Source organism: Accipiter gentilis, chromosome 3, assembly GCF_929443795.1.
Source record: "Accipiter gentilis chromosome 3, bAccGen1.1, whole genome shotgun sequence".
Classification (NCBI taxonomy): domain Eukaryota; kingdom Metazoa; phylum Chordata; class Aves; order Accipitriformes; family Accipitridae; genus Astur; species Astur gentilis.
The window spans coordinates 34276573-34290301 of record NC_064882.1 but is presented as its reverse complement, the minus strand read 5'-3'; positions in this window follow the sequence as shown (position 1 = coordinate 34290301).

Genomic DNA, 13729 nt, shown 5'->3' with positions numbered 1-13729 from the left:
CAGATGAATAACCCACGGAAGGATGAGTGTAAGCCATTCATTTGTATGTGAAACCAAAGTCATTCAGAATCTAAATGACATCAAAAGTCCAAGTGATGATCAGAAGTGTTTTTGACAGTATACTATAGGGAGCCAAAATAACACAGCAAATGGTTTAACAAATTGACTGACTAGGTCCTTTCATCTCCAGCTTCTGTGATTTTATATTTGAGCCCTTCTGTTGGCTGAAGATGGTCAAAAGCAATGGGCAATTGTGTATTAAGTATGTGCCTGAGGAAGTATCAGTATCAGATTAAGATGAATGGATGTAAATTCCCCAGTTGACTCGTGAAGCCTTTTTTTCAGTTATTTGAGCATATTCACAGGATACTCTGTTTTAGTGTCTCTTGTAGAGAAAAGGAGAATTTTGGATAGCCTATCTACTAAGTTTTTCTTCTCTTTGGCACTGTGCATTTCTTTAATGGTAATCTGCCTTTTATGAACTTACTAGGCATGGTCTTATCCAGTTCTCTAGTTTTACGGAAAAATCCTTACCTAGCATTTTTGTTAAGCAACTATATACTGCACTGTTGCCACTCGGTACTACTACAAATACTTGGCTTAATGTTTTTCATTTTAAGTGCATTTCACCCGTATACTGTGATGTAACAGAAAAAAGATACGTATTTGTGCATATACATACATACACACACAAATATCTGTGACTAATAAGTGTCTTTATTGGCCAGTTATGCAAAATGAGCAGCTAAGAGGGTTTCATTTCTGATATCAATGACCAACTATAGTTTGCTACTGATGGTTTTAGAAGAAAGAATGAAGTAACTTAGTAAGAAAACTGGCATGCTTCCTAGTCAGAAGTTGCTGCCTTAAGGATGCAAAAAGATATATATTAATCTGAAGAATATTTGAAAAGAAATGTGTCTTCAAAACTAGCACACCTCTTTTCTCCAGGGCTCCTGCTGTAGGTCATTTTGCTATGGTTATTCAGGGGGTTGTAAATTTTGGGAAAGGGCTGTCCTCTGTACCTTCTACAGAGTAACTCAAGTTCCAGGTGCTTAACAAAAAACGCACATCCTTGCTGAGGCACTTAAGTGTCATGGCCAGCAATCTTTATCTAATGTTAGTGATCTCTGAGGAAACACGATAGCTCCTTGTGGGTTTTGACTGGTACGTAGGCAACAGAAAAAGCAGCCAATGCACAGAATTGATGACCTAGCGGCTAGTCTCATTAAGTCAGATTGTACCCTGATTTACTTACTCTGAAACCTTAATGGTCTCAGTGAGGTTAGAATTCACTGTGTGTACCATCAGCCTAACTACGAAAGCAGAAAATTTGCACTACTGTCAAGCAGATGTAGTTCTTCCTAATGAACTAACTAATGGAGAATAAAAATAGGAAGTAGTGCTAAGCTTGTGTCTGCTGGCACTTGCTCCAGGAAATGATACAGAAGTCTTCCTTAAATAACAGTAGGCCTATGTCTCACAAAAGCTGGAGAAAGACCAATTGCATGGGACAGCCTGCATTTTGACCTAAACCGAGAGCACATACCAAGTCCTCATTTTGTAGAAGAAGTATGAAGAGTGAAGTTACACACTCCCTACAAACGGAAATTAAGGAAATACTGTAAACTGCTAAGTGCCATAGGGCTGGACTGAATCATCACAGGCAAAAGCTCTAGAAATTACAGGGGTTTTTTCCTGCAAAATACTTTTTCTGAAAATGAGGACAAAAATTGTGACCATTAACCTATTATTTGTGATTTGATGATGCTTTATTCAGATTGGCCACATGTCTTTTTCTTTGTGGGTTGTAGTTTATTGACACAATCAACCGAAATGGCTCTTCTGGAGCCATTACAATTTGTTGTGTTAGTGCAGCTGAAAACACTTCACCGTACCATGTGTCATGCTTTGTCAAGTTAACAGTTGATGTTTCCAAATCAGGATTAGGAACAGTGCTGATGCAGTGCAATGCAGCAATTGCTTGTGCAACATAAGCATGCATGAAAAGCAGCAAACCCTGCTGAAGTAAAGCAGCACTACCTGTTGTTATTTGTCTGGTGTCGTAGCAGTTTATTTACCCTAAAGCATCAAGTGGTCCCTCCCTTTGGTATCTGAGGTTACTTAATACCAAAGGAAGAAGAGCATTCTCATATAAACACTCATGAACCACTAGTCCATTTAACAAGCCAATAATCTTCAGAAATTATATTAAACTCTTGTCAGCAATAGGGAAACACAGATTAAGTGATGTACCAAAGGAGATGCAGGAAATGCATGGCAAAGTCAGACAGGTAGAGCCAACTGCACGGCTACTAGCACATGATACAACCAGGAGTTCACCTCACCAGGTAGTACTAAGGTTTATATAGCCCCTTTAGTGCCTCTCTCTGCCCAGTAATTCCACACTGGGACAGCAATGAAGCTAAAACTGAACTTCCTTTTTAGGATTTTATTCTCTGATTTGTATATGTGATAGGCTTACGTGTGAACAGTTCTAGAATTGTTACATTGATGCTGAAATGGGTAAATGGATGGTGAACCTGTGCATGAACAATAGTGATACCTTGTTGATGACAGAAAATAGCAATATGAAAAAATTGTGATTTTCAGTTACTGCCAGATCTGTAGAACTGCTGAATGGAAATAAAGGTATTGATACTGAAGAATGCATTTCTGTTATTTCCAAAATCACTGAAAAGGAGGAGATGGAATTCTTCTTTGATGGGGGAAAAAATGCAGAAATGGTCACTGGAAAGCTGTGAAATTCTTTAAAACATCAAACAATTCTTCAAGCCTGGCTTCCTAATGTTAATCATCCTGAATTCATATGCAGAGTTCTAAATAAGATTTTTCAGAAGGAAAATAGTCCCACACATTGGCATAACACTGAGACAGAGGATGTTCTAAGCACTCAGATTCTCAAGAGCGGCTTTTCTCAAATGGTGAAGCAAACATCAGTGATATACCCACATAAAATACAGCGCAGTAAAAGCCAGAAGGATTGCTCTGAGAGTCAGTACTCTGAGCTTGCAGATGCAGCAGGAGGGAGAAATTGCGCTGCAAGGCAGATGATGTACCATACGTCCTCGCACCGTCTGTAGACCTGCAGATTCATCTCTTGGCGAAGAGAAGGTGCCAAAATACCCGAGGGGAGATGAGCACTGTGGGTCTGGGGGAGAAAGGGAGAGGCAGTACTGACAGACGAGGCTTCTTGCTAGTCCCAGCTACCAGACCCACTGCTTTGCTAAGCTGGGGCAGAAAGGTGACAGTCCTGGTGAGGAGGAGGAGGCAGAGCTCTGGCAAAGGGATTGGGGGAGACAGCAGTGATGGGATATACTTAAAGGCAAGGAAGCACTGCTTTAGGGTAAAGTGAGGTTGATCTTTTACTGATCTCTTCCCAGGTTAATCCTGCTTATGATTTAAACAGTCATTTAAATGGCTAAAGTTATCTGATTTAGGAAAGCACAGTAATGTTTTGGCTGTTATACAAATGGATTCTAAACAGCATCTAAGTAACACAAGGTCATGCAGATACCCAAATGATCCTCTATTAATTTAGAATATTACATGAATTTAAAGGATAAGATCAATTTCAACAGAAGATTGACTTAACCACTGAACCATTTATTTAAAACAAAAAGTACATAAACAAACCTTTCACCAGGAATGCTAGGATGCGATCCTAGACTTCTCTTTGGCCTTGAACCACTTCAGATTAATTGGTTTGGAGCCAAAGGAGGTGCATAATATAACATCACAATTTATATTTAGGAAAACTCATTAGAAATGAAGAAGTTATGTAACTCCTCAGAGAAAGCAAAAGAAATGTAGGACAAATTATACTCAAACACTGCAGTTAAATTATTTTAACAGCAGGGTAGCTTTAAAAAAACCTGTTAGGACAAAATCCTACATAGCACGGGGGAAAAAAGCTTTTACATCTTACTGTAATTAGAAACTCATCAGGTTAATGGGGCAATTTTTCAAAAGCTGCCATTTAAGTTTTTGCACATGGCATTGATCTTGCTGTATTTCAGTTTGCAAATAGAACTTGTCCAGGGGAAAAAAAACCCAACAATCGGGCATTCCCTAATGTACATGTAAATTCAAACCTCTGTATCTTTGCATCTATGCTTTCTCATTCAATTTGTACTTGTGATAGAATTCTAAGAAGATTTCGCTTTCACTTCAGTATCCAGTGATTGAAATTGCCGAAAGCAGCAAGTGATTTGGGGTATCTCAGTCTTTAGCAGGGAAACTCAAAGGCTTCAAGAAAGCAAAGGGAAGGGAGCCGGCTAGTCTAGATCCACTCCTAATTTGAGCACTTAAAATCTGAGGCATGGGAAATTAGTGATCACTTTTGATAAATCAGGTCAGCACTTTTTAAAGTTGATCAATATTTAAATATATGATGAGAAGAAATGGTGAAATGAATGGAAAGGGATGCAGCATAATGGAAAAAGTTTTCCAAAACAGCCAAATGAGAGAGGAGCCTAAATCTGTTGGGACTTCATTTATTGACTATGGCAGTTTTCATAGGTCTTGTTTTGTGGCTCCTAAATATGCTTCTTAAATACAAAAATATCTAAATGTCTAAAGACAAAGACGGGGGATGTACAAAACGTCTACTCACTTCAGATGACTAACAAGTGAAATTACGAAGAAAAATAAGAGGGAGCCTGCAAAGCAAGTCATGAATGAGCCAGCTACCTTTACTGAAAGGATGAATTGTTCCTTTGGAAGTAATGAATTCTTAGGATTAGGTGCCTAGACTACAGCAGCTCTTCACTGTAAGTAAACTTTTTTTTTTTTAATAAAGTTTTAAATAAAGTACAGTGAAAAACAGAGAACTGCAAACAGACATGTTACTAAACAGCAAGATACTGTGCTGACTATTATATTCATATTTTTCAGGGTGGGTGAAGCAAGGAAATGAAGTAAATAGTAATTCAATGAATGAAGTAAAACTGTAACTAATTAACTAGTATCAGAAGGGGACTCTTGACTTAAAAATGTATTGCTATTAACATATAATATTACTAGTTTTATATCCTGGATGGAAAGGGTTTCACAGGCACAAGTCTTGCCTGTTTTTAAGAACCTTAAAAGTAAAACCTCATTCACAGCTTACGTGCACTGCATATCACACTCATTTGTAAGATTAGAGCTTTATCATGGGTTTGAAACAGCAGCGTTTTTCCTATTCTGGTAACCAATTTTGCATTCCTTTAAACTGACAATCCATGCAAGAGAAGATACTTTGAAAAACGATGACAAAAAGATGTAGCAAGCAGTATAGTAACTTCAAAGAAATATTATTAACCCTGCAGGAACTGGTTGTACAGGAATAATTCCTTCTCTGCTAGCTGAAAAAATGAAAACCAAGACCAGCTACATCCAGACAGCACAGATGTTGACTAGCGCAGGATTATTGGTACTTCACAGCAAGAGATTCAAGAACTTAAAAAAACCTATTTGTGTTCTGTAAAATATGCAGCGTTGTCACCACTACAGTTGAATTACTTATTTTATGTTACTTTAGGAAACTGCAACTGAGAGCATTAAGCACCCTGGATGCTAAGAAATCTAAACCCAGTACTTAGGAATTTTAAATCGATCAAATCTCTAAACATGGCGCGCATTTGAAAAAGAACTAGTCAAAATGAAAACACAGTGAAAAATAGAAAATAAAAATGCCAAGAAAGGAACTATTCCAGAAAGATAGGGTTCCCACTGAGTGTTGAAGTACAGCAGTTGAGGAAATCTGCCAAACACATTCAGTACTCTCCATAAATGGGGTTCTTGAATCAGTGTCTCAATCAGAACTGGCAGTAAAGACATCCAGTTGCCTTGTGGGAACAGAAGGGGAGCAAGAGCTCCTTGAATGCTCGGCTAAGAGCAGGCTGTGGAGAGCAAATATTAGATTGCTTTGCCTGAGGAGAATATGAGCAACTGTACCAAGCAGCTTCCAAAAATACTTCACGTCTTCAAAGCACTGGACAAAGATGAACTAATAATTCCCTCTTCCATTTCCCATTATAGACAAAGCTGAATTCCAAAAGAAAAGCAAATCAGGCCTGAGGCTTGACAGACAGAAAAGGACAATTTTTCAAAAGTGTTGGGATGGCCAAGCTAATTCATAGTAGTAGTTTAGTGACAATCTCCAGGTTATAACCCCTACAGACAAGTCCAAAGTGGTGTATTTTAATACCTTCCCAACTGCCTAACTGCATTTTCCTCAGCTGAACTGGATCCAACTGGCTCTTAACAAAAAATAGAATTTGCAGATAGTCATAAGATCGTAAAGCAACAGCTCACTGGACACGGAGAGGAGCAGTTGAATATTTTTGTTGTTTCCCAGTAGTCTATTCTTGATTTCATCCGTCTCCAATTATCATACATAGGTGTCAACTACTAGAAAGTCAAAAAGGAGTGCTGCATAAGGAAATATTCAGGAAAGACAATGAAGTATCCGTCACTTCTACTAAAGGAGGACATCAGCCATTCAAGAGCTCTCCTATCTGTTCTGCTGATCTAGTCCTACTGTGCTGCTATGGATATTATAAAACATTCTAGAATCAGTAGCAGCAGGGACAGCAGGTTGCCTTCTCCCCACTTCAGGGGAATAACTTTTAATCCGTATAGACATTTTTTCTTAAACTACATCATATTGAGCTTCAGTAAGTCTAAGTCTCTAATATTTGCTTTTGGGGAAAAGTTGTGATCTTAATTCACAGAGGCTTTTAATTATATTTTTACTCAAGACATTTTTCTAGAGGATCAGTGGAACTTGTGGAATTTCAGAGAAAGTTTAAGCCTGTTCAAAGGATGATTTTTGCTCAGGCTACAACTATGTCATTTTGGGACATGTTTTTTTTTTTAAAAAAAAACAATTATCATCATGCCCACATAATACCATAGTGCAACGGCAGTTCCAGTTGTGTAAAGTCATCTCATCCTGATCAAGCTTATTCTTTCTCTCATTTGGGAAAAATTACACATATGTCAAGCATAAATAATGATACTGACTACAAATGGATAGCAAATATGGTTCATGTGTTCCTTCAGTAGTCCAACCAACCCAACGTACATTGTATACACAAACGCTAAAGAACACCAACGTCCAGCCTTGCTGGAAACTGAAGGCCAAGTTTGAAGACATTTTTACATATGTTTATGGGTACCTGTATATAGGTAGGTACAGGAAGGTGTCTTTTTGAGACACCTGAGTGCTTTTACAAATCTAACAAGGAGCCTGAATATCATTAGCATCCTTGTCCGATGTACATAACTCATTTAGATTATCGTTAAAGAAAACCCAGTTACCAAGACACTACTAGTACCAAAATATTAAAAATATTTGGAAAGTAATTGTTTTCTACAAAATAATTGTTGTAAAATAGTAGTTGTTTTAGAATGTTTTTGTGGAACAGTATTTTAATGGATCTCTGTTACAAATTGATGGATATCTATTACAATATTACAATTTACTGATTGCCTATTAGTAAAGCAATTGACAGTTCTGGTAGAACTGAGTACTTAAAATACTTATGATAAACAAGCATAGTACTTGTGGTTATCAGCTGCTGTGGACTCAAGAAACAGAAAGCAATATGCTTTCAAAGAGTAACTAACACGTAAATAAACACATTTGTATTTAGTTAAGATTCACTTGGAAAAGTACTACTGAACAGAGTTGAAAATGCTACAGCAGTAAAATCCCTGTTGAAGCAAGACTGAGGTGCGCAACCTGTTCCAGTTTAGGCAATTGTGTTGATTTTGGCTGGGATAGAGTTAATTTTCTTTGTGGTAGCTTGCATGGGGCTATGTTTTGGATTTGTGCTGGAAACAGTGTTGATAATTCAGGGATGTTTTCATTATTGCCGAGCAGTGCTCACACAGAGTCCAGGCCTTTTCTGCTTTTCACACCGTCCTGCCAGTGAGCGGGCTGGGGGTGCACAAGAAGCTGGGAGAGGACACAGCCGGGACAGCTGACCCCAACTGACCAAAACGATATTCCAGGCTATAGGATGTCATGCTCAGCAGATAAACTAGGGGGAAAGTTGGCCAGGGACTGCTGCTTGGGGACCGGCTGGGCATCGGTTGGTTGGTAGTGAGCAATTGTTTTTCATTTGCATCACTCGTCCTTCTTGGGTTTTACTTCTCTCTTTTTTTCTTTTTCTTATTTTCTTTTTCATTATGATTTATTATTATTAAATTTTATATCAGTTATTAAATGGCTGTTATCTCAACCCACAAGTTTTCTCACTTTTACCCTTCTGATTCTCTTCCCCATCCTGCTGAGGGGGGGGACTGAGTGAACAGCTGTGTGGTGCTTAGTTGCTGGCTGGCATTAAACCACGACAGCAATCTGTTGTTTTTCTGGCAATCACACAGGTAGTAACAACATGGCAATACCAGTTACAGTGATAACAGCCCTCACAACAAATGGTAAAGCAATGAAATGTAGTTGGGTTGTAAAGCTGAAGTACTGACAAAGTCATAGCATTTGACTCGTAACACTTTACGGATACCTTTACTGCTGCCAGACCTCTCAGCAGGTTTAAAACCAACGGTAGAATTTGATCTGCATCTATTACTAACCTGTACAGCCAAAATCACAAAGCCAAACATCGCAACTCCCTATCAAGACATCCTTGGAAATTACATGTAAGGACCAAAATCCATACTTTTCACTTTACTACTAGATTTTAGGTTTTGTACATTTTTTTAAGAGAATATTTGCTTACTCTGAAAGGAACCACTTTCAGATTCTTTTTTGTTGATTTTTGACCTATTCTGGCAAGGGTACAGCTAAGCAATTTCAATCTTGCAACATCCAAACACTCATACTTTAATTATTCTGAACACAAACAACTTCTCGCTGTTTATGCTTTGACTGGTTTCTCTGATCCCTGCCCTTTGAGTTTGAATACACGCAGCTGGGCAATACTTTCAGATCCTTGCCAGAAGTAGAAGCCAAGACATTTGTTCTGCAGGGAGAATTAGTGGGGAATGACTTCCTAAGTTAGCAGGTGAGTTGGCAGGGCACCTTACAATCAAAGGACGGCAAAAGGTGGTTACCAGTAAGTTCAAAACGGAGTAGTGTTAAAACTACTTAGTGTGCTGAGCATCCTTTCAGGTTAAGTTAAAGAAGTAATTAAGGGTTTCTTTAGCAAATAGTATCAGGAAACGGTAAGAGGTGCCCAGAGCCCGCAGAGGTCTGCCGTGGGGTCAGAGCATTTCCCGAGGGACCACTGCATGAGTGCTGGGGAGCTGGCTTACCTCGCGTAACAACCTGCAGCGAGAGAACAGTTGTGAAGTATCGAGGCAGAAGGTAGGGGCACACGTTGACCGAACACACGGTGATAAAGCACGTTGTAAAACTAATGATGGTTGTATCGCGAATCACAGCATCCACAAGACTGAAGCACAGAGATATTCCGGCTGTCGTTGGCAACGCTATCTCCACCTCTGTTGGGAAGGTATGCCTAAGGGTACGGAATTATTTCCTTACAGTTTCTTAAAGCTGTAGATAGCAAACCAGCGAAGGCATTATCGCTTCCTAACATAAAGGAATGAGGTTTCTCCGTACCGCTAAAGCCACAGCCCGACTACCTGGGCCGTGGGTCAGAAGGAACTGATCCGCCGGGGAGCGTCCCCCTCGTAACTCGGGCTTTCACTGCCACCCGGTGGGCGAACGCGCTTACACCGCGGAGTCACTCTGCATCCCACCTGCTAGTGATTGATGGTGCTTCGGGGAGACATTTGGCCCAGTGGATTTGTAGGAGAAAATAGATCGCTTAACCTAAAGTCACGGAGCAATAAGGGAGAGGTGAAGGAACCTATTACTTGAGACGAAGCCCGCATTCCGAAATCACGTGGGTATATCCGAAAGCATCATGAATGGGACTTCCAAATAATGGCTACAAATATTTTGAAATGCTTCTTGTCTTCTGGTTCCTAGGCACTTCCAATATGTCAGGATTTTCTTGCAATACCAAGGGCTAGCCCCTTTTCATGGCAGGTTTTACCTAATCACACCTTCAGAGGGAAGAACTTTCGAGAACAGCAAATAGCACAGATCTTATAATTAAGCTGCTGAATAGGGACTGTATTAGTGGTGGTTGACAAAGGTTCCTTGTTTAAAACAAAACTTTCAGAAGTGATAACTCTTTGATGATTCCACTACAGTCGGGTTACTAACGAAGACGAACGATATATGCAGGACAGTCAGACCGCCCAAGATGCTCATCCATATTGCAGTCCACATATGAGAGCACTCCTTATCAGAAATACATTACGCAGTATCATTTTATGTCTTAGATTTCGATTATTATTTAGTATTTTGTCACACTGAGTTTCTTCTAAGCACTTAAAAAATACAAAGGGATGTGACATCAAAGCAACAAGAAAGAAAAGCAGAAGTTCCAGATGCAAACACAAAGTGGAAGTACTTAGCTCATAAATACTGTTTGTATAACATTTGCATTAGGACTTCAGTCAAAAGCATCCTTTAGCGTTTTCACTTCTAGGCTTTGGAAAATTCAAAACTAACTTGGTCCTAGCTATTTAAAAGCCACATTTTATTTGGAAAGAGTTTTCCAGCTGGGCACAATCAAGATTCCTGTTTTCCCCATGTGTTCCGGAGCTCAAAAATTTGTACTCCTGACAAATATTAGAATTACCAGAAGAGTCACTTACTAGCCAGTGGCAGAAGAAAAAATTACACTTTTCTTCCTACTTGACTTGTTACTGGATGATTCCAAAGGCCTTCCAGGCACGTAGCGAAGATCCTCGGTGCCCTAAGGCCCCAGCGGGCATCCTTCTGCCAAAGGAGAGATGAGAAAAAGCAGAAAAGCTTTTAAGATCAAAACCTTTTTGGTCAATGTCCTTTTCCTGGTAGCTCTGAAACTCATGATTACTAGACAAGTAATTTCTCAGGCTCCATGATTATGTTCTCCATTTCAGGCAGTAAAATAACTGCTCTGAAGCAAACATAGCGTAATCTAATCTGCTTTACCGTAACAGCACCTGAATTAAGCTTTGAGAGCGATTTTCTTTTTGTATGCTCAATTCCTAAACTCAGAAGTTTGAGCTTGAGAGGGTGCAGACTACAATGAGTGAATCCAAAGGCAACATTCATATGAATCTTAATGAAGTGAAATTTTCAAGCTTCAGGCAACTTCAAGTCTTCTGCAAGTCAGACAGAAGATCTGCATTACATGAGAACTTGATGTAACTTTTTGATACTCACCAATACAAAAGGTTGTTTTTTCCAGTACCTGATTCCCCTGTGACCCAGCTTTTAAAATCATGATTATGAAAGGTTTTGGGAAGTGAAGAGAACGTATGGAAAAACAGTGCAAATTGTTTGCTTAACAGCATTTGCTTTTAGAGCACGTCCAGAAGTGTTAAAAATATGCTTCAGATGACAGGAGTGATTCATGACTAGACAGCTGCTGAGAGAGACATCACTGACAGGAGAGAGAGGGAGAGAGTGTGTGTGAGAGAGGGAGAGAGATTTGACATGCAAATTACTTGGAGAAAAAGAAACTAAATACCTTTTTTTTCTGAGCTTTAGAATTTAGGAATGATTTTAATGACTTTTGAATTGAAACGAAGTTGTTGCATCTCCTGAAGCTGTCAGAACTTCAGCACCCCTCAGACCTGTTTCACAGGCTGCAGTCGTTGCTCAGATGATGTGATGACTGCCTGCCATCGTTTTCTGGGTAGGAAAAGGCAATATTCTTTTGTCCGTTTGGTGTTTTGCAATAAGAGACTGACTGCTGAATTTCCTGTCAAGGCCTAACTTCATAAATAATGCAATTCTTACATAGGTGTCAATCTTTAGACAAAATGTTTAATAAAAGTTGGTTGGAAGTAAGTCCCTGCTCAACAAGTAGAAGGGATACTTTCCCCATTCTGGATCCATGGAACAAATTCAGAAAGTGATTGATTGAAATCCAAATCTGAAAGTAATGACTAAACCATTTAACACTTAAGTTTGAACTTTCACGTTCTAGTGATTTCCAGTATTCCCCATCTTAAAAATACCACGGCAGAAGTGCTCACCTCTGGTCTGTACCTACAGTCCCACTGCTTTTCCCTATCAATTTAGCATGGATCTGGTAGCACAGCCCTCACCCTGTGGACACAGGACTTTACTGTAACAGCCTATCTCTGAACAGCAATCTTCATTGATTTTCTGCTTTGATATTGCTAATTTCATATATACTTACAGTAGTATGATATTCCCTGGAAGCCCAAGCTTAATTTTTGGTGTTTGTCAAAACTAGTCAGCCTTAATCTTGGCCTCTTCATGACTCCACATACGTATGCCTCGTGGATGATTTAATGCTTATGGTTTTTCTGTATAGTTTTTCCCTGAAATACTGTCACTTACTTTTTGTGCATGGCAAGTGAGAATGCAGAGGGCCTTTATTCTGAAGTGGAAGTAAAACACAGTAAAATCAGCTAGAACTCTCTGTACCTAAATTCACAAATTTTCAGCCACTTCTAAAATAAGCGTGTCATACATTCATATATTTGCATTGAAAAAGCTAAGCTGATTTTAGAAAACCAATATGATTAAATCATAGGCAAATTTGTGTCGACCACCCCCTTTTTAGAAGGGGCTTTTTTAGCTTTCTTTGTTTCACCAGAATACAGATTATCTATTTGAAATACACGAACTGAATGGACTTCCCATTGAGGTTAGTGTATTCTAGCATTGTAATAAAGGTTATGAAAAGATGTCCGAGCACCAGCTGGCCTTCCTTTGATCCTCTCCATTCTTGTGATGATACATTTTCACACTTAAGATGATTCCCTTCTACCTCAAAGGCTGAGAGCTGCTTTGGTCCTTACAAATATTAACTGCAATCACAATGACCTATCTTTCTGGTTCCAGTCATCTGTTTAATATAGAGTGGAAGGTCAGAACTACATGAAAAGGGCCTGAAAGGCTTTATTTCAGTATACTGTCCCCTGCAGAGCTTCACAAAAAGCTGGCAGACTTGTAGTTCATGCATGCACGCTCCTCAGCACTGCATTGTGCGGTTGTATTAATGGGCTTTTGTAACCTTCCAGGAAAAATTCCCTCACCAAGAGAACAAAACTGTTGTCAGATCTGAACACACATGTGCATATCAACTACAAAAAAAAAAAAAGTATATTTAAACAGTAGGGGTACTGTCTTTCGAAAAAAGAATGTCTCAAGTCTTGTGTCTTCACAGGGCTGTGTTTTAAAAGTAATTTTTATCTATTTGCTAGGATGGAGATTTAATAACAGAGATGGAAAACAACTGTTTAGAGAAGGCAAATTCAGTAACAGACGTCAGTAAGGATTAATGAATAAGGCTATGGACCAGAAAGCACAAGCCTGTGTGTACCAATACAAAGAAATCTATTTGCAGCACAGTGGAGCACAGGTCACTTTGAAGTCATTAGCATACTGAATTACCAAATAGCTCCATCTAAGGCCCTTCAGTTGTCATTAGAACACATTTCCCAAGCTATCACATTTTCCTCCTTCAAATCTGCCTGTAAAGCTCATGTTTGCTTGCTTTCTATTAAGTCTTCTGTACAAGCAGGACCATCTACATTTCTTGTCATGTTTGTTCTACACATCACTTCTAAAACAAGTCCTTTAGCAAGAAAGCTAAATATCCAAAATCCCAGCACACACCCAAAACATGGAGACTGAAGATTTTTATAGTTTTAC